The sequence below is a fragment of the Schistocerca gregaria genome, chromosome 3 (genome assembly GCF_023897955.1).
Source record: "Schistocerca gregaria isolate iqSchGreg1 chromosome 3, iqSchGreg1.2, whole genome shotgun sequence".
Classification (NCBI taxonomy): Eukaryota; Metazoa; Arthropoda; class Insecta; order Orthoptera; family Acrididae; genus Schistocerca; species Schistocerca gregaria.
Genome location: NC_064922.1, coordinates 97,459,858 through 97,482,463, shown reverse-complemented (window position 1 = coordinate 97,482,463; position 22,606 = coordinate 97,459,858).

Below are 22,606 nucleotides of genomic sequence, written 5' to 3'. Positions count from 1 at the left end.
GTCCGCATGGAGCCTGTTGTATTCAATCTCGCTGCACATTCAGTGTTTCATCAACACTCTGAAGGTCCACAGATTACATAATGCCTCCAGATGAGCTTCCGAAACTACTACTGGTCTTCCAGGGAACGATCAAATCTTAGACAGTTTGAGACATTACTCCCTTTGAGAAAGGTCCGCATGGTGCCTGTTGTATTCAATCCCGGTGTAATTTCTGTGTTTTTATCAAAACTCTGAAGGTACACAGGTTACAGAATGGCTCCATATGTGCTTCGGAGACTACTACTGTTCTTCTAGGGTACGATTAAAGCGTAGACAGTTTGAGACATTACTCTCATGGAGAAAAGTCCGCATGGTGCCTGTTATATTCAATTACGATGCAATTTGTGTGTTTCATCAACAATCTGAAGGTCCACAGGCAACAGAATGCCTCTAGATCTGCTTCGGAAACTATTACTTGTCTTCGAGGGAATGATCAAAGCGTAGACAGTTTGAGACATTACTCCCATGGAGAAAAGTTCGCATGGTGCCTGTTGTATTCAATCCCGATGCTATTTCTGTGTTACATCAACACTCTGAAGGTGCACAGATAACAGAATGCCTCCTGATGTGCTTCGGAAACTACTAATGGTCTTCCAGGAATTCATCAAGGCGTAGACAGTTTGAGACATTACTCCCACGGAGAAAAGTCCGCATGGTGCCTGTTATCTTCTTTCCCGATGCAATTTCTGTGTGTCATCAACACTCTAAAGGTCCACATAATACAGAATGCCTCCAGATGTGCTTCGGAAACTAATACTTGACTTCGAGGAATCTATGAAAGTTCGTAGATAGTTTGCGACATTTCTCCCATGGAGAAAAGTCCGCATGGTGACTGGTGTATTGAGTCCCGATGCATTTTCTGTGTTTCATCAACACTCTGAAGGTCCACAGATACCAGAATGACTCCTGATGTGCTTCGGAAACTACTAATGGTCTTCCAGGAATCCATCAATTCGTAGACTGTTTGAGACATTACTCCCATGGAGAAAAGTCGGCATGGTGCCTGTTGTACTCAATCTCGCTGCAAATTCAGTGTTTCATTAACACTCTGAAGGTCCACAGATTACGGACTGCTTCCAGATGTGCTTCGAAAACTACTACAGGTCTTCCAGGAATCGATAAATGTATAGACAATTTGAGACGTTACTCCCATGGACAAAAGTCCGCATGGTGCCTGTTCTATTCAATCCCGATGCAAATTCAGTGTTTCATCAACACTCTGAACGTCCACATAATACAGAATGCCTCCAGATGTGCTTCGGAAACTAATACTTGACTTCGAGGAATCTATGAAAGTTCGTAGATAGTTTGCGACATTTCTGCCATGGAGAAAAGTCCGCATGGTGACTGGTGTATTGAGTCCCGATGCATTTTCTGTGTTTCATCAACACTCTGAAGGTCCACAGATAACAGAATGCCACCTGATGTGCTTCGGAAACTGCTAATGGTCTTCCAGGAATCCATCAAGGCGTAGACTGTTTGAGACAATATTCCCATGGAGAAAAGTCGGCATGGTGCCTGTTGTACTCAATCTCGCTGCAAATTCAGTGTTTCATTAACACTCTGAAGGTCCACAGATTACAGAATGCTTCCAGATGTGTTTCGAAAACTACTACTGGTCTTCCAGCAATCGATAAATGCATAGACAATTTGAGACATTACTCCCATGGACAAAAGTCCGCATGGTGCCTGTTCTATTCAATCCCGATGCAAATTCAGTGTTTCATCAACACTCTGAAGATCCACAGATTGCAGAATGCCTCCAGATGTGCTTCGGAAACTACTACTGGTCTTCCAGGAATCGATCAAAAGCGTAGACAGTTTGAGACATTACTCCCATAAAGAAAAGACCGCATGGTGACTGTTCTCTTCAATCACGATGCAATTTCTGTGTTTCATCATCACTCTGAAGGTCCACAGATTACAGAATGCCTCCATATGTGCTTCGGAAATTACTACTGGTCTTCCACGGAACGATCAAATCGTAGACACTTTGAGACATTACTCCCATGGAGTAAGTCCGCATGGTGCCTGTTGTATTAAATGTAGCTGCAAATTCAGTGTTTCATCAACACTCTGAAGGTCCACAGATTACAGAATGCCTTGAGATGTGCTTCTGAAACTACTACTATGCCTCCAGGAATCGATCAAAAACTTAGACACTTTGAGACATTACTCCCATGGAGTAAGTCCGCATGGTGCCTGTTGTATTAAATGTAGCTGCAAATTCAGTGTTTCATCAACACTCTGAAGCTCCACAGTTTACAGAATGCCTCCAGATGTGCTTCGAAATTTACTATTGGTCTTCCAGGGAACGATCAAACCGTAGAGAGATTGAGACATTACTTCCATTGCGAAAAGTCCGCATGGTGCCTGTTGTATTCAATCCTGTACACATTTCTGTGTTTCATCAACACTCTGAAGGTCCACAGATTACAGAATGCCTCCAGATGTGCTTCGGAAACTACTACTGTTCTTCCAGGAATCCTTAAAATCATAGACAGTTTGAGACATTACTCCCATGGAGAAAAGTCCGCATGCTGCCTGTTGTACTCAATCTCGCTGCAAATTCAGTGTTTCATTAACACTCTGAAGATCCGCAGATTACAGAATGCCTCCAGATATGCTTCGGATACTACTACTGGGTTTCCAGGAATCGATAAATGCATAGACAGTTTGTGACAATACTCCCATGGACAAAAGTCGGCATGGTGCCTGTTCTAATCAATCCCGATGCAATTTATGTGTTTCATCAACACTCTGAAGGTCCACAGGTTACAGAATGCCTCCAGATGTGCTTCGGAAACTACTATTGGTTTTCCAGGGAAAGATCAAAGCGTAGACAGTTTGAGACATTACTCCCATGGAGAAAAGTCCGCATGGTGCCTGTTCTATTCAATCACGATGCAATTTCTGTGTTTCATCAACACTCTGAAGTTCCACTGATTATAGAATGATACCAGATGTGCTTCGGAAACGACAACTGGTCTCCCAGGGAACGATCAAAGGGTATAAAGTTTGAGGCATTACTCGCATGGAGAGAAGTCCGCATGGTTCCTGTTGTATTAAATCCTGATGCAATTTCTGTGTTTCAACAACACTCTGAACATCCACATATTACAAAATACCTCCAGATGTGCTTCGGAAATGTCTACTGGTCTTCCAGGGAACGATCAAAGCGTAGACAGTTTGAGACATTACTCCCATAGAGAAAAGTCCGTGTGGTGCCTGTTGTATTCAATCTCGCTGCAGATTCAGTGTTTCATCAACACTCTTAAGGTCCACAGATTACAGAATGCCTCCAGATGTGCTTCAGGAACTACTACTGGTTTTCGAGGGAACGATCAGACCGTAGACAGTTTGAGACATTCCTCCCATCGAGCAAAGTCCGTATGGTGCCTGTTGTATTCAATCCCGATGCAATTTCTGTGTTTCATCAAAGCTCTGAAGGTGCACAGATTACAGATTGACTCCAGATGTCCCTCAGCAACTTCTACTGGTCTTCCAGGGTACGAACAAAGCGTCGACAGTTTGAGACAATACTCCCATGGAGTAAAGTCCGCATGGTGCCTATTGTATTCAATCCCGATGCAAGTTCTGTGTTTCATCATCACTCTGAAGGTCCACATACTACAGAATTCCTCCAGATGTGCTTCGGTAATTACTACTGGTCTTCCAGGGAACGATCAAGGCGTAGACAGTTTGAGACATTACCCCCATGGGGTAAAGTCCGCATGGTTCCTGTTGTATTCAATCTCGCTGCAAATTCCGTGTTTCATGAACACTCTGATGGTCCACAGATTACATAATGCCTCCATATGTGCTTCGGAAACTACTACTGGTCTTCCAGGAATCGATTAAAAGTGTAGACAGTTTGAGACACTACTCCCATCGAGAAAAGACCGCATGGTGCCTGTTGTATTAAATCCCGATGCAATATCTGTATTTCATCAACACTCTGAAGGTCCACAGATTACAGAATGCCTCCAGACGTGCTTCGGAAACTACTACTGGTCTTCCACACAACGATCAATGCGTATACAGTTTGAGACAATAATCCCATGGAGAAAAGTCCGCATGGTGGCTGGTGTCTTCGTTCCTGATGCAATTTCTGTGTTTCATCAACACTCTGAAGGTTCACAGATTACAGAATGCCTCCAGATGTGCTTCGGAAACTGCTACTGGTCTTCCAGGGAACGATCAAATAGTTGACAGTTTCAAACAGTACTGACATGGATAAAAGTCCGCATGGTGTCTGTTGTAATCAATACCGATGCAATTTCTGTGTTTCATCAACACTCTGAAGGTCCACAGATTACAGAATGCCTCCAGATATGCTTCGGAAACTACTACTGGTCTTCCAGGAATCGATCAAAAGCGTAGACAGACTGAGACATTACTCACATGGAGAAAAATTGCCATGGCGTCTGTTGTATTCAATTCAGATGCAATTTCTGTGTTTCATCAACACACTGAAGGTCCACAGATTACAGAATGCCTCCATATGTGCTTCGGAAACTACTACTGGTATTCCAGGAATCGATTAAAAGCGTAGATAGTTTGAGACACTACTCCCATCGAGAAAAGACCGCATGGTGCCTGTTGTATTAAATCCCGAAGCAATATCTGTATTTCATCAACACTCTGAAGGTCCACAGATTACAGAATGCCTCCAGACGTGCTTCGGAAACTACTACTGGTCTTCCAGACAACGATCAATGCGTATACAGTTTGAGACAATAATCCCATGGAGAAAAGTCCACATGGTGGCTGTTGTCTTCGTTCCTGATGCAATTTCTGTGTTTCATCATCACTCTGAAGGTCCACATACTACAGAATTCCTCCAGATGTGCTTCGGAAATTACTACTGGTCTTCCAGGGAACGATCAAAGCTTATACAACTTGAGACGTTTCTCACATGGAGAAAAGTCTGTATGATGATTGTTGAATTCAATCCAGAAGCAATTCCTGAATTTCTTTAACACTCTGAAGGTCCGAAGATTACAGAATGCCTCCAGATGTGCTTCGGAAATTACTACTGGTCTTCCAGGGAACGATCAAAGCTTATACAACTTGAGACGTTTCTCACATGGAGAAAAGTCTGTATGATGATTGTTGAATTCAATCCAGAAGCAATTCCTGAATTTCTTTAACACTCTGAAGGTCCGAAGATTACAGAATGCCTCCAGATGTGCTTCGGAAACTACTACTTGTCTTCCAGGGAACGATCAATTCGTAGACAGTTTGAGACAGTACTGCCATGTAGAAAAATCCGCATGGAGACTGTTGTATTCCTTCCCGATTCAATTTCTGTGTTTCATCAACACTCTGAAGGTTCACAGATTACAGAATGCCTCCAGATGAGCTTCGGAAACTGCTACTGGTCTTCCAGGGAACGATCAAATAGTTGACAGTTTCAGACAGTACTGACATGGATAAAAGTCCGCATGGTGTCTGTTGTAATCAATACCGATGCAATTTCTGTGTTTCATCAACACTCTGAAGGTCCACAGAGTACAGAATGCCTCCAGATGTGCTTCGGAAACTACTACTGGTCTTCCAGGTAACTATCAAAGCGTAGTCAGTTTGAGACATTACTCCCATAGAAGAAAGTCCGCATGGTGACTGTTGTATTCTATCCCGATGCAATTTCAGCGTTACATCAACACTCTTAAGGTCCACAATTTACAGAATGAATACAGATACGCTACAAAAACTACTATTGGCCTCCCAGGAATCGATCAAATCGTAGACAGTTTGAGACATCACGCCCATTTAGACAAGTCCACATGGTGCATGTTGCATTCAATCCTGATGCAATTTCTTTGTGTCAACAACACTCTGAAGGTCAACAGATTACAGAATGCCTCCTGATGTGCTTCGGAAACTACTACTGGTCTTCGAGGTATCGATCAAAACGTACACAGTTTGAGACATTACTCGCACGGAGAAATGTCCGCACGGTGCATGTTATATTCAATCCTGATGCAATCTCTGTGTTTCATCAACACTCTGAAGGTCCACAGATTACAGAATGCGTCGCAGATGTTTTTCTGAAACTACCACTTGTCTTCCAGGGAACGACCAAAGCGGTGACAGTTTGAGACATTACTCCCATGGAGAAAAGACCGCATGGTGCCTGTTGTATTCAATCTCGTTGCAATTTATGTGTTTCATCAATACTCTTTAGGGCCACAGAATACAGAACGCCTCCAGATGTGCTTCGGAAACTACTGCTGGCCTTCAAGGGAACGATCAAAGAGTAGTCAGCTTGAGACCTTACTCCCATGGAGAAAAATCCGCATGGTGCCTGTTGTATTCTATCCATATGCAATTTCTGTGTTTCAACATCACTCTGAAGGTCCACAGATTACAGAATGCCTAAAGATATGCTTCGGAAACTACTACTGGTCTCCCAGGAATCGATCAAAGCGTACTCAGTTTGAGACATTACTCCCATGGAGAAAAGTCCGCATGGAGCCTGTTGTATTCACTCCTGATGCAATCTCGGTATTTCATCACCACTGTGAAGGTCCACAGACTACAGAATGCTTCCACATGTGCTTCGGAAACTACTACTGGTCTTCCAGGGATCGATCAAAGCGTTGACAGATTGAGACATTATGCCCATGGAAAAAAGGTCGCATGGTGTTTGTTGTATTCAATCCTGATTCAATTTCTGTGTTTCATCAACACTCTGAATTTCCACAGATTAAAGAAAGCCTCCAGATGTGTTTCGGAAACTATTACTTATCTTCCAGGGAACGATCAAAGCGTTGACAGTTTGAAACATTACTCCTATGGTGAAAAGTCTGCATGGTGCCTATTGTATTCAAGCATGATGCAATTTCTGTGTTTCATCCACACTCTGAAGGTCCAATGTTTACAGAATGCCACCAGATGTTCTTGGAAACTACTACTGGTCTCCAAGGAATCAATCAAAGCGTAGAGAGTTTGAGACATTACACCCATTGAGAAAAGTCCCCATGGCGCCTGTTGTATTCTATCCCGATGCAATTTCTGTGTTTCATCAACACTCTGAAGGTCCACAGATTGCAGAATGACTCAAGATGAACTTCGAAAACTAATACTAATCTTCCAGGGATCGATCAAAACGCAGACAGATTGGGACAGTACTCGCATGGAGAAAAATCCCCGCTTGTTGCCTGTTATTTACAATCCCGATGCAATTTCTGTGTTTCATCATCACTCTGAAGGTCCACATATTACACAATTCCTCCAGATGTGCTTCGGAAATTACTACTGGTCTTCCAGGGAACGATCAAATTGTAGACAGATTGAGACATTACTCCCATGGAGTAAAGTCCGCATGGTTCCTGTGTGTATTCAATCTCGCTGCTAATTCAGTGTTTCATCAACACTCTGAAGGTCCACAGATTACAGATTGCCTCCAGATGTGCTTCGGAAACTACCACTGGCCTTCCAGGAATCGATCAAAAGCGTAGACAGTTTCAGACATTACTCCCCTGGAGAAAAGTCCGCATGGTGGCTGTTGTCTTCGTTCCCGATGCAATTTCTGTGTTTCATCAGAATTCTGAAGGTCCACAGATTACAGAATGCCTCCTGATGTGCTTCGGAAGCTACTGCTGGTCTTCGAGGAATCGATCAAAACGTACACAGTTTGAGACATTACTCGCATGGAGAAATGTCCGCATGGTGCCTGTTGTATTCAATCCTTGTGCAATTTCTGCGCTTTATCAACACTCTGAAAGTCCACAGATTAGGCAATGCCTCGAGATGTGCTTCCGAAACTATTACTGGTCAGCAGGTAACCATCAAAGCGTAGACAGTTTGAGATATTACTCCCATGGAGTAAAGTCCGCATGGTGCTTTGGTATTCCTTCACGATGCAATTTCTGTGTTTCATCAAGAATCTGAAGGTCCACAGATTACAGAATGCCTCTAGATGTGCTTCGGAAACTGCTACTGGTCTTCCAGGGAACGACCAAAGCGTAGACAGTTTGAGACATTACGCCCATTGAGAAAAGCCCTCATGGTGCCTGTTGTATTCAATCGAAATGAATTTTCTGTGTTTCATCAACACTCTGAAGGTCCACAGATTACAGAATGCCTCCAGATGTGCTTCGGAAACTACTACTGGTCTTCCAGGAATCGATCAACGCGTACTCAGTTTGAGACATTACTCCCATGGAGAAAAGTCCACATGATGCCTGTTGAATTCAATCCCGATACAATTTCTGTATTTTATCAACACTCTGAAGGTCCACAGATTACAGAATTTCTCCAGATGTGCTTCGGAAACTACTACTGGTCTTCCAGGGAACGATTAAATCGGAGATAGTTTGAGATATTACTCCCATGGAGAAAAAACATAATGGTGACTGTTGTATTCAATCACGATGGAATGTCTGTGTTTCATCAACACTCGGAAGGTCTACACATTACCGAATGCCTCCAGATGAACTTCGGAAACTACCACTGGTCTTCCAGGGAAAGATTAAAGCCTAGACAATTTGAGACATTACTCTCATGGAGAAAAGTCCGCATGGTGTCTGTTGTATACAATCCCGATGCAATTTCTGTGTTTCATCAACACTCTGAAGGACCACAGATTACAGAAAGCCTCCAGATGTGCTTCGGAAACTCTTACTGGACTTCCACTGAACGATCGAAGCGTAGACAGTTTGAGACATTACTACCATGGAGAAAAATCCGCATGGTGACTGTTGTATTCTATCCCGATGCAATTTCTGTGTTTCATCAAGACTCTAAAGGTCCACCGATTACTGAATGCCTCCAGATGTGCGTCGGAAACTACTTCTGGTGTTCCTGGAATCGATTAAAGCGTACACAGTTTGAGACATTAGTCCCATGGAGAAAAGTCCGCATGGTGTCTGTTGTATTCAATCCCGATGCACTTTCTGTGTTTCATCAACACTCTGAAGCTCCACAGATTACGGAATGCCTCCAGCTGTGCTTCGGAAACTACTACTGGCCTTCCAGGGAACGATTAAAGCGTAGACAGTTTGAGACATTACTTCCTTGGAGAGAAGTCCGCACGGTGCCTGTTGCATTCAGTCCCGATGCAATTTCTGTGTTTTATCAACACTCTGAAGGTCCAATGATTACAGAATGCCTCCAGATGTTCATGGAAACTACTAATGGTCTTCGAGGAATCGATCAAAATTATTAGACACTTTGAGACATTTTTCCCATAGAGAAAAGTCCGCATTCTGCCTGTTCCATTCAATCCCGATGCAATTTCTTTGTTTCATCAATACTCTGAAGCTCCACAGATTACGGAACGCCTCCAAATGTGCTTCGGAAACTGCTACTGGTCTTGCAGGGAACCATCAAAGCGTTTACAGTTTGAGACTTTACTCCTATAGAGAAAAGTCCGCATGGTGCCTGTTGTATTCAATCCCGATGCAATTTCCGTGTTTCATCGACACTCCGAATTTCCACAGATTATAGAATGCCTCCAGATGTGCTTCGGAAAATACTACTTGTCTTCCAGGGAACGATCAAAGCTTAGACAGTTTAAGACATTACTCACATCGAGAAAAGTCTGCATTGTGCCTTTGTATTCAATCCCGATGCACTTTCTGTGTTTCGTCAACACTCTGAAGCTCCACAGATTAAAAAATGCCTCCAGATGTTCTTCGGAATCTACTACTTGTCTTCCAGGGATGGATCAAAGCGTAGACAGTTTGAGACATTACTCCCATGGAGAAAAGTGCGCATGGTGCCTGTTGAATTCAATCACGATGCGATTTCTGTGTTTCATCAACACTGTGAAGGTCCACAGATTATAGAATGCCTCCAGATGTACTTCGGAAACTACTACTGGTCTTCCAGGGAAAGATTAAAGCGTAGACAATTTGAGACATTACTCTCATGGAGAAAAGTCCTCCTGGTGTCTGTTGTATTCAATCCCGATGCAATTTCTGTGTTTCATCAACACTCTGAAAGTCCACAGATTACATAATGATTCCAGATGTACTTCAAAAACTACTACTGGTCTTAAAGCGAACGATCAAATCGTAGACAGTTTGTGACTTTACTCCCATGGACAAAGTCCGCATGGTGCCTGTTGTATTTAATCCCGGTGCAATTTCTGTGTTTCATCAACACTCTGAATTTACACATATTGGAGAATGAATCCTGATTAGTTTCGGAAACTGCTACTTGTCTTTCAGGGAACGATAAAAGCGTAGACACTTTGAGACATTACTCCCATGGAGAAAAGTCCGCATGGTGCCTGTTGTATTCAATCCCGATGCAATTTCTGTGTTTCATCAACACTCTGAAACTCCACAGATTACGGAATGCCTCCAGCTGTGCATCGGAAACTACTACTGGCCTTCCAGGGAACCATCAAAGCATTTACAGTTTGAGACTTCACTCCTATGGAGAAAAGTCCGCATGGTGCCTGTTGTATTCAATCCTGATGCAATTTCTGTGTTTCATCGACACTCTGAATTTCCACAGATTATAGAATGCCTCCAGATGTGCTTCGGAAAGTACTACTTGTCTTCCAGGGAACGATCAAAGCGTAGACAGTTTGAGACATTACTCCCCTGGAGAAAAGTCCGCATGGTGCCTGTTGTATTCAGTCCCGATGACATTTCTGTGTTTTATCAACACTCTGAAGGTCCAATGATTACAGAATGCCTCCAGATATTCATGGAAACTACTAATGGTCTTCGAGGTATCGATCAAATTTATTAGACACGGAGAAAAGTCCGCATGGTGCCTGTTGTACTCAATCTCGCTGCAAATTCAGTGTTTCATTAACAATCTGATCGTCCACAGATTACAGAATGCCTCCAGATTTGCTTCGGAAACTGCTACTTTTCTTCCAGGGAACGATCAAACCTAGACAGTTTGAGACATAACTCCCATGGAGAAAAGTCCGCATGGTGCCTGTTATCTTCTTTCCCGATGCAATTTCTGTGTGTCATCAACACTCTAAAGGTCCACATAATACAGAATGCCTCCAGATGTGCTTCGGAAACTGATACTTGACTTCGAGGAATCTATGAAAGTTCGTAGATAGTTTGCGACATTTCTCCCATGGAGAAAAGTCCGCATGGTGACTGGTGTATTGAGTCCCGATGCATTTTCTGTGTTTCATCAACACTCTGAAGGTCCACAGATACCAGAATGCCTCCTGATGTGCTTCGGAAACTACTAATGGTCTTCCAGGAATCCATCAAGGCGTAGACTGTTTGAGACATTATTCCCATGGAGAAAAGTCGGCATGGTGCCTGTTGTACTCAATCTCGCTGCAAATTCAGTGTTTCATTAACACTCTGAAGGTCCACAGATTACAGACTGCTTCCAGATGTGCTTCGAAAACTACTACTGGTCTTCCAGGAATCGATAAATGCATAGACAATTTGAGACGTTACTCCCATGGACAAAAGTCCGCATGGTGCCTGTTCTATTCAATCCCGATGCAAATTCAGTGTTTCATCAACACTCTGAACGTCCACATAATACAGAATGCCTCCAGATGTGCTTCGGAAACTAATACTTGACTTCGAGGAATCTATGAAAGTTCGTAGATAGTTTGCGACATTTCTGCCATGGAGAAAAGTCCGCATGGTGACTGGTGTATTGAGTCCCGATGCATTTTCTGTGTTTCATCAACACTCTGAAGGTCCACAGATAACAGAATGCCACCTGATGTGCTTCGGAAACTGCTAATGGTCTTCCAGGAATCCATCAAGGCGTAGACTGTTTGAGACATTATTCCCATGGAGAAAAGTCGGCATGGTGCCTGTTGTACTCAATCTCGCTGCAAATTCAGTGTTTCATTAACACTCTGAAGGTCCACAGATTACAGAAGGCTTCCAGATGTGTTTCGAAAACTACTACTGGTCTTCCAGGAATCGATAAATGCATAGACAATTTGAGACATTACTCCCATGGACAAAAGTCCGCATGGTGCCTGTTCTATTCAATCCAGATGCAAATTCAGTGTTTCATCAACACTCTGAAGATCCACAGATTGCAGAATGCCTCCAGATGTGCTTCGGAAACTACTACTGGTCTTCCAGGAATCGATCAAAAGCGTAGACAGTTTGAGACATTACTCCCATAAAGAAAAGACCGCATGGTGACTGTTCTCTTCAATCACGATGCAATTTCTGTGTTTCATCATCACTCTGAAGGTCCACAGATTACAGAATGCCTCCATATGTGCTTCGGAAATTACTACTGGTCTTCCAGGGAACGATCAAACCGTAGAGAGATTGAGACATTACTTCCATTGCGAAAAGTCCGCATGGTGCCTGTTGTATTCAATCCTGTACACATTTCTGTGTTTCATCAACACTCTGAAGGTCCACAGATTACAGAATGCCTTGAGATGTGCTTCTGAAACTACTACTATGCCTCCAGGAATCGATCAAAAACTTAGACAGTTTGAGACATTACTCCCATGGAAAAAGGCCGCATGGTGCCTGCTCTATTCAATCCCGATGCAATTTCTGTGTTTCATCAACACTCTGAAGCTCCACAGTTTACAGAATGCCTCCAGATGTGCTTCGAAATTTACTATTGGTCTTCCAGGGAACGATCAAACCGTAGAGAGATTGAGACATTACTTCCATTGCGAAAAGTCCGCATGGTGCCTGTTGTATTCAATCCTGTACACATTTCTGTGTTTCATCAACACTCTGAAGGTCCACAGATTACAGAATGCCTCCAGATGTGCTTCGGAAACTACTACTGTTCTTCCAGGAATCCTTAAAGTCATAGACAGTTTGAGACATTACTCCCATGGAGAAAAGTCCGCATGCTGCCTGTTGTACTCAATCTCGCTGCAAATTCAGTGTTTCATTAACACTCTGAAGATCCGCAGATTACAGAATGCCTCCAGATATGCTTCGGATACTACTACTGGGTTTCCAGGAATCGATAAATGCATAGACAGTTTGTGACATTACTCCCATGGACAAAAGTCGGCATGGTGCCTGTTCTAATCAATCCCGATGCAATTTATGTGTTTCATCAACACTCTGAAGGTCCACAGGTTACAGAATGCCTCCAGATGTGCTTCGGAAACTACTATTGGTTTTCCAGGGAAAGATCAAAGCGTATACAGTTTGAGACATTACTCCCATGGAGAAAAGTCCGCATGGTGCCTGTTCTATTCAATCACGATGCAATTTCTGTGTTTCATCAACACTCTGAAGTTCCACTGATTATAGAATGATACCAGATGTGCTTCGGAAACGACAACTGGTCTCCCAGGGAACGATCAAAGGGTATAAAGTTTGAGGCATTACTCGCATGGAGAGAAGTCCGCATGGTTCCTGTTGTATTAAATCTCGCTGCTAATTCAGTGTTTCATCAACACTCTGAAGGTCCACAGATTACAGAATGCCTCCAGATGTGCTCCGAAATCAACTATTGGTCTTCCAGGGAACGATCAAACCGTAGAGAGATTGAGACAATAGTTCCATGGAGAAAAGTCCGCATGATGCCAGTTGTATTCAATCCAGTTTATATTTCTGTGTTTCATCAACACTCTGAAGGTCCACAGATTACAGAATGCCTCCAGATGTGCTTCGGAAACTACTACTGTTCTTCCAGGAATCCTTAAAATCATTGACAGTTTGAGACATTACTCCCATGGAGAAAAGTCCTCATGGTGCCTGTTGTATTCAATCTTGCTGCAAATTCAGTGTTTCATCAACACTCTGAAGGTCCACAGATTACAGGAAGCCTCCAGATGTGCTTCGGAAACTACTATTGGTCTTCCAGGGAACGATCAAAGCGTAGACAGTTCGAGACATTACTACCATGGAGAAAAGTCGGCATGGTGCCTGTTCTATTCAATCCCGATGCAATTTCTGTATTTCCTCAACACTCTGAAGGTCCATAGATAACAGAATGCCTCCATATGTGCATCTGTAACTACTACCGGTCTTCCAGGGAAAGATCCAAGGTTATACAGTTTGAGACAATACTCGCATGGAGAAAAGTCCGCATGGTGCCTATTGTATTCAATCCTGATGCAATTTCTGTGTTTCAACAACACTCTGAACATCCACATATTACAAAATACCTCCAGATGTGCTTCGGAAATGTCTACTGGTCTTCCAGGGAACGATCAAAGCGTAGACAGTTTGAGACATCACTCCCATAGAGAAAAGTCCGTGTGGTGCCTGTTGTATTCAATCTCGTAGCAGATTCAGTGTTTCATCAACACTCTTAAGGTCCACAGATTACAGAGTGCCTCCAGATGTGCTTCAGGAACTACTACTGGTTTTCGAGGGAACGATCAGACCGTAGACAGTTTGAGACATTCCTCCCATCGAGCAAAGTCCGTATGGTGCCTGTTGTATTCAATCCCGATGCAATTTCTGTGTTTCATCAAAGCTCTGAAGGTGCACAGATTACAGAATGACTCCAGATGTCCCTCAGCAACTTCTACTGGTCTTCCAGGGTACGAACAAAGCGTCGACAGTTTGAGACAATACTCCCATGGAGTAAAGTCCGCATGGTGCCTATTGTATTCAATCCCGATGCAAGTTCTGTGTTTCATCATCACTCTGAAGGTCCACATACTACAGAATTCCTCCAGATGTGCTTCGGTAATTACTACTGGTCTTCCAGGGAACGATCAAGGCGTAGACAGTTTGAGACATTACTCCCATGGGGTAAAGTCCGCATGGTTCCTGTTGTATTCAATCTCGCTGCAAATTCCGTGTTTCATGAACACTCTGATGGTCCACAGATTACATAATGCCTCCATATGTGCTTCGGAAACTACTACTGGTCTTCCAGGAATCGATTAAAAGTGTAGACAGTTTGAGACACTACTCCCATCGAGAAAAGACCGCATGGTGCCTGTTGTATTAAATCCCGATGCAATATCTGTATTTCATCAACACTCTGAAGGTCGACAGATTACAGAATGCCTCCAGACGTGCTTCGGAAACTACTACTGGTCTTCCAGACAACGATCAATGCGTATACAGTTTGAGACAATAATCCCATGGAGAGAAGTCCGCATGGTGGCTGGTGTCTTCGTTCCTGATGCAATTTCTGTGTTTCATCAACACTCTGAAGGTTCACAGATTACAGAATGCCTCCAGATGTGCTTCGGAAACTGCTACTGGTCTTCCAGGGAACGATCAAATAGTTGACAGTTTCAAACAGTACTGACATGGATAAAGGTCCGCATGGTGTCTGTTGTAATCAATACCGATGCAATTTCTGTGTTTCATCAACACTCTGAAGGTCCACAGATTACAGAATGCCTCCAGATATGCTTCGGAAACTACTACTGGTCTTCCAGGAATCGATCAAAAGCGTAGACAGACTGAGACATTACTCACATGGAGAAAAATTGCCATGGCGTCTGTTGTATTCAATTCAGATGCAATTTCTGTGTTTCATCAACACACTGAAGGTCCACAGATTACAGAATGCCTCCAGATGTGCTTCGGAAACTACTACTGGTCTTCCAGGTAACTATCAAAGCGTAGTCAGTTTGAGACATTACTCCCATGGAGTAAAGTCCGCATGGTTCCTGTTGTATTAAATCTCGCTGCTAATTCAGTGTTTCATCAACACTCTGAAGGACCACAGATTACAGAATGCCTCCAGATGTGCTTCGGAAACTACCACTGGCCTTCCATTAATCGATCAAAAGCGTAGACAGTTTCAGACATTACTCCCCTGGAGAAAAGTCCGCATGGTGCCTATTGTATTCAATCCTGATGCAATTTCTGTGTTTCAACAACACTCTGAAGTTCCACAGATTACAGAATGCCTCCAGATGAGCTTAGAAAACTGCTACTGGTCTCCCAGGAATCGATCAAAGTGTACACAGTTTGAGACATTACTCACATGGAGAAATGTCCGCATGGTGGCTGTTGTCTTCTTTCCCGGTGCAATTTCTGTGTTTCATCATCACTCTGAAGGTCCACATACTACAGAATTCCTCCAGATGTGCTTCGGAAATTACTACTGGTCTTCCAGGGAACAATCAAGGCGTAGACAGTTTGAGACATTACTCCCATGGGGTAAAGTCCGCTTGGTTCCTGTTGTATTCAATATCGCTGCAAATTCAGTGTTTCATGAACACTCTGATGGTCCACAAATTACATAATGCCTCCATATGTGCTTCGGAAACTACTACTGGTATTCCAGGAATCGATTAAAAGCGTAGATAGTTTGAGACACTACTCCCATCGAGAAAAGACCGCATGGTGCCTGTTGTATTAAATCCCGAAGCAATATCTGTATTTCATCAACACTCTGAAGGTCCACAGATTACAGAATGCCTCCAGACGTGCTTCGGAAACTACTACTGGTCTTCCAGACAACGATCAATGCGTATACAGTTTGAGACAATAATCCCATGGAGAAAAGTCCACATGGTGGCTGTTGTCTTCGTTCCTGATGCAATTTCTGTGTTTCATCAACACTCTGAAGGTCCACAGATTACAGAATGCCTACAGCTGTGCTTCGGAACCTACTACTGGTCTTCCAGGGAACGATCAAAGCTTATACAGCTTGAGACGTTACTCACATGGAGAAAAGTCTGTATGATGATTGTTGAATTCAATCCAGAAGCAATTCCTGAATTTCTTTAACACTCTGAAGGTCCGAAGATTACAGAATGCCTCCAGATGTGCTTCGGAAACTACTACTTGTCTTCCAGGGAACGATCAATTCGTAGACAGTTTGAGACAGTACTGCCATGTAGAAAAATCCGCATGGAGACTGTTGTATTCCTTCCCGATTCAATTTCTGTGTTTCATCAACACTCTGAAGGTTCACAGATTACAGAATGCCTCCAGATGAGCTTCGGAAACTGCTACTGGTCTTCCAGGGAACGATCAAATAGTTGACAGTTTCAGACTGTACTGACATGGATAAAAGTCCGCATGGTGCCTGTTGTATTCAATCTCGTTGCAATTTATGTGTTTCATCAATACTCTTTAGGGCCACAGAATACAGAACGCCTCCAGATGTGCTTCGGAAACTACTACTGGTGTTCCAGGAATCGATTAAAAGCGTAGATAGTTTGAGACACTACTCCCATCGAGAAAAGACCGCATGGTGCCTGTTGTATTCTATCCCAATGCAATTTCTGTGTTTCAACATCACTCTGAAGGTCCACAGATAACAGAATGCCTAAAGATCTGCTTCGGAAACTACTACTGGTCTCCCAGGAATCGAACGATGCGTAGACAGGTTGAGACATTACGCCCATGGAGAAAAGCACTCATGGTGCCTGTTGTATTCAATCCAAATGAATTTTCTGTGTTTCATCAACACTCTGAAGGTCCACAGATTACAGAATGCCTAGAGATGTGCTTCGGAAACTACTACTGGTCTTCCAGGAATCGATCAAAGCGTACTCAGTTTGAGACATTACTCCCATGGAGAAAAGTCCGCATGGTGCCTGTTCTATTCAATCACGATGCAATTTCTGTGTTTCATCAACACTCTGAAGTTCCACTGATTATAGAATGATACCAGATGTGCTTCGGAAACGACTACTGGTCTCCCAGGGAACGATCAAAGGGTATAAAGTTTGAGGCATTACTCGCATGGAGAGAAGTCCGCATGGTTCCTGTTGTATTAAATCTCGCTGCTAATTCAGTGTTTCATCAACACTCTGAAGGTCCACAGATTACAGAATGCCTCCAGATGTGCTCCGAAATCAACTATTGGTCTTCCAGGGAACGATCAAACCGTAGAGAGATTGAGACAATAGTTCCATGGAGAAAAGTCCGCATGGTGCCAGTTGTATTCAATCCAGTTTATATTTCTGTGTTTCTTCAACACTCTGAAGGTCCACAGATAACAGAATGCCTCCATATGTGCAGCGGAAACCACTCTTGGTCTTACAGGGAGCGATCAAAGCTTAGACAGTTTGAGACATTGCTCTCACTGAGAAAACTCCTGATTGTTACAGAATGCCTCCATATGTGCTTCGGTAACTACTACTGGTGTTCCAGAGAACTACCGAAGCGTCGATGGTTTGAGACATTACTACCGTGGTATCTATTGTATTCAATCCTGATGTAATATCTGTGGTTCATCAACACTCTGAAGTTCCACAGATTACAGAATGCTTCCAGATGTGCTTCGGAAACTATTACTTGCCTTCGATGAATCGATCAAAATTAGTAGAGAGTTTGAGACATTTCTCCCATGGAGAAAATTCCGCATGGTGACTGGTTTATTGAATCCCGATGCATTTTCTGTGTTTCATCAACACTCTGAAGGTCCACAGATTACAGAATGCCTCCATATGTGCTCCGGAAACTACTACTGTTCTTCCAGGAATCCTTAAAATCATAGACAGTTTGAGACATTACTCCCATGGAGAAAAGTCCTCATGGTGCCTGTTGTATTCAATCTTGCTGCAAATTCAGTGTTTCATCAACACTCTGAAGGTCCACAGATTACAGGAAGCCTCCAGATGTGCTTCGGAAACTACTATTGGGCTTCCAGGGAACGATCAAAGCGTAGACAGTTCGAGACATTACTACCATGGAGAAAAGTCGGCATGGTGCCTGTTCTATTCAATCCCGATGCAATTTCTGTATTTCCTCAACACTCTGAAGGTCCATAGATAACAGAATGCCTCCATATGTGCATCTGTAACTACTACCGGTCTTCCAGGGAAAGATCCAAGGTTATACAGTTTGAGACAATACGCGCATGGAGAAAAGTCCGCATGGTGCCTATTGTATTCAATCCTGATGCAATTTCTGTGTTTCAACAACACTCTGAACATCCACATATTACAAAATACCTCCAGATGTGCTTCGGAAATGTCTACTGGTCTTCCAGGGAACGATCAAAGCGTAGACAGTTTGAGACATTACTCCCATAGAGAAAAGTCCGCGTGGTGCCTGTTGTATTCAATCTCGCTGCAGATTCAGTGTTTCATCAACACTCTTAAGGTCCACAGATTACAGAATGCCTCCAGATGTGCTTCAGGAACTACTACTGGTTTTCGAGGGAACGATCAGACCGTAGACAGTTTGAGACATTCCTCCCATCGAGCAAAGTCCGTATGGTGCCTGTTGTATTCAATCCCGATGCAATTTCTGTGTTTCATCAAAGCTCTGAAGGTGCACAGATTACAGAATGACTCCAGATGTGCCTCAGCAACTTCTACTGGTCTTCCAGGGTACGAACAAAGCGTCGACAGTTTGAGACAATACTCCCATGGAGAAAAGTCCGCATGGTGCCTATTGTATTCAATCCCGATGCAAGTTCTGTGTTTCATCATCACTCTGAAGGTCCACATACTACAGAATTCCTCCAGATGTGCTTCGGTAATTACTACTGGTCTTCCAGGGAACGATCAAGGCGTAGACAGTTTGAGACATTACTCCCATGGGGTAAAGTCCGCATGGTTCCTGTTGTATTCAATCTCGCTGCAAATTCCGTGTTTCATGAACACTCTGATGGTCCACAGATTACATAATGCCTCCATATGTGCTTCGGAAACTACTACTGGTCTTCCAGGAATCGATTAAAAGTGTAGACAGTTTGAGACACTACTCCCATCGAGAAAAGACCGCATGGTGCCTGTTGTATTAAATCCCGATGCAATATCTGTATTTCATCAACACTCTGAAGGTCCACAGATTACAGAATGCCTCCAGACGTGCTTCGGAAACTACTACTGGTCTTCCAGACAACGATCAATGCGTATACAGTTTGAGACAATAATCCCATGGAGAAAAGTCCACATGGTGGCTGTTGTCTTCGTTCCTGATGCAATTTCTGTGTTTCATCAACACTCTGAAGGTTCACAGATTACAGAATGCCTCCAGATGTGCTTCGGAAACTGCTACTGGTCTTCCAGGGAACGATCAAATAGTTGACAGTTTCAAACAGTACTGACATGGATAAAAGTCCGCATGGTGTCTGTTGTAATCAATACCGATGCAATTTCTGTGTTTCATCAACACTCTGAAGGTCCACAGATTACAGAATGCCTCCAGATATGCTTCGGAAACTACTACTGGTCTTCCAGGAATCGATCAAAAGCGTAGACAGACTGAGACATTGCTCACATGGAGAAAAATTGCCATGGCGTCTGTTGTATTCAATTCAGATGCAATTTCTGTGTTTCATCAACACACTGAAGGTCCACAGATTACAGAATGCCTCCAGATGTGCTTCGGAAACTACTACTGGTCTTCCAGGTAACTATCAAAGCGTAGTCAGTTTGAGACATTACTCCCATGGAGTAAAGTCCGCATGGTTCCTGTTGTATTAAATCTCGCTGCTAATTCAGTGTTTCATCAACACTCTTAAGGTCCACAGATTACAGAATGCCTCCAGATGTGCTTCGGAAACTACCACTGGCCTTCCATTAATCGATCAAAAGCGTAGACAGTTTCAGACACTACTCCCCTGGAGAAAAGTCCGCATGGTGCCTATTGTATTCAATCCTGATGCAATTTCTGTGTTTCAACAACACTCTGAAGTTCCACAGATTACAGAATGCCTCCAGATGAGCTTAGAAAACTGCTACTGGTCTCCCAGGAATCGATCAAAGTGTACACAGTTTGAGACATTACTCACATGGAGAAATGTCCGCATGGTGGCTGTTGTCTTCTTTCCCGGTGCAATTTCTGTGTTTCATCATCACTCTGAAGGTCCACATACTACAGAATTCCTCCAGATGTGCTTCGGAAATTACTACTGGTCTTCCTGGGAACAATCAAGGCGTAGACAGTTTGAGACATTACTCCCATGGGGTAAAGTCCGCTTGGTTCCTGTTGTATTCAATATCGCTGCAAATTCAGTGTTTCATGAACACTCTGATGGTCCACAAATTACATAATGCCTCCATATGTGCTTCGGAAACTACTACTGGTGTTCCAGGAATCGATTAAAAGCGTAGATAATTTGAGACACTACTCCCATCGAGAAAAGACCGCATGGTGCCTGTTGTATTAAATCCCGAAGCAATATCTGTATTTCATCAACACTCTGAAGGTCCACAGATTACAGAATGCCTCCAGACGTGCTTCGGAAACTACTACTGGTCTTCCAGACAACGATCAATGCGTATACAGTTTGAGACAATAATCCCATGGAGAAAAGTCCACATGGTGGCTGTTGTCTTCGTTCCTGATGCAATTTCTGTGTTTCATCAACACTCTGAAGGTCCACAGATTACAGAATGCCTACAGCTGTGCTTCGGAACCTACTACTGGTCTTCCAGGGAACGATCAAAGCTTATACAGCTTGAGACGTTTCTCACATGGAGAAAAGTCTGTATGATGATTGTTGAATTCAATCCAGAAGCAATTCCTGAATTTCTTTAACACTCTGAAGGTCCGAAGATTACAGAATGCCTCCAGATGTGCTTCGGAAACTACTACTTGTCTTCCAGGGAACGATCAATTGGTAGACAGTTTGAGACAGTACTGCCATGTAGAAAAATACGCATGGAGACTGTTGTATTCCTTCCCGATTCAATTTCTGTGTTTCATCAACACTCTGAAGGTTCACAGATTACAGAATGCCTCCAGATGAGCTTCGGAAACTGCTACTGGTCTTCCAGGGAACGATCAAATAGTTGACAGTTTCAGACAGTACTGACATGGATAAAAGTCCGCATGGTGTCTGTTGTAATCAATACCGATGCAATTTCTGTGCTTCATCAACACTCTGAAGGTCCACAGATTACAGAATGCCTCCAGATGTGCTTCGGAAACTACTACTGGTCTTCCAGGTAACTATCAAAGCGTAGTCAGTTTGAGACATTACTCCCATAGAAGAAAGTCCGCATCGTGACTGTTGTATTCTATCCCGATGCAATTTCGGCGTTACATCAACACTCTTAAGGTCCACAATTTACAGAATGAATACAGATGTGCTACAAAAACTACTATTGGCCTCCCAGGAATCGATCAAATCGTAGACAGTTTGAGACATCACGCCCATTTAGACAAGTCCACATGGTGCATGTTGCATTCAATCCTGATGCAATTTCTTTGTGTCAACAACACTCTGAAGGTCAACAGATTACAGAATGCCTCCTGATGTGCTTCGGAAACTACTACTGGTCTTCGAGGTATAGATCAAAACGTACACAGTTTGAGACATTACTCGCACGGAGAAATGTCCGCACGGTGCATGTTATATTCAATCCTGATGCAATCTCTGTGTTTCATCAACACTCTGAAGGTCCACAGATTACAGAATGCTTCCACATGTGCTTCGGAAACTACTACTGGTCTTCCAGGGATCGATCAAAGCGTTGACAGATTGAGACATTATGCCCATGGAAAAAAGGTCGCATGGTGTTTGTTGTATTCAATCCTGATTCAATTTCTGTGTTTCATCAACACTCTGAATTTCCACAGATTAAAGAAAGCCTCCAGATGTGTTTCGGAAACTATTACTTATCTTCCAGGGAACGATCAAAGCGTTGACAGTTTGAAACATTACTCCTATGGAGAAAAGTCTGCATGGTGCCTATTGTATTCAAGCATGATGCGTCGCAGATGTTTTTCTGAAACTACCACTTGTCTTCCAGGGAACGACCAAAGCGGTGACATTACTCCCATGG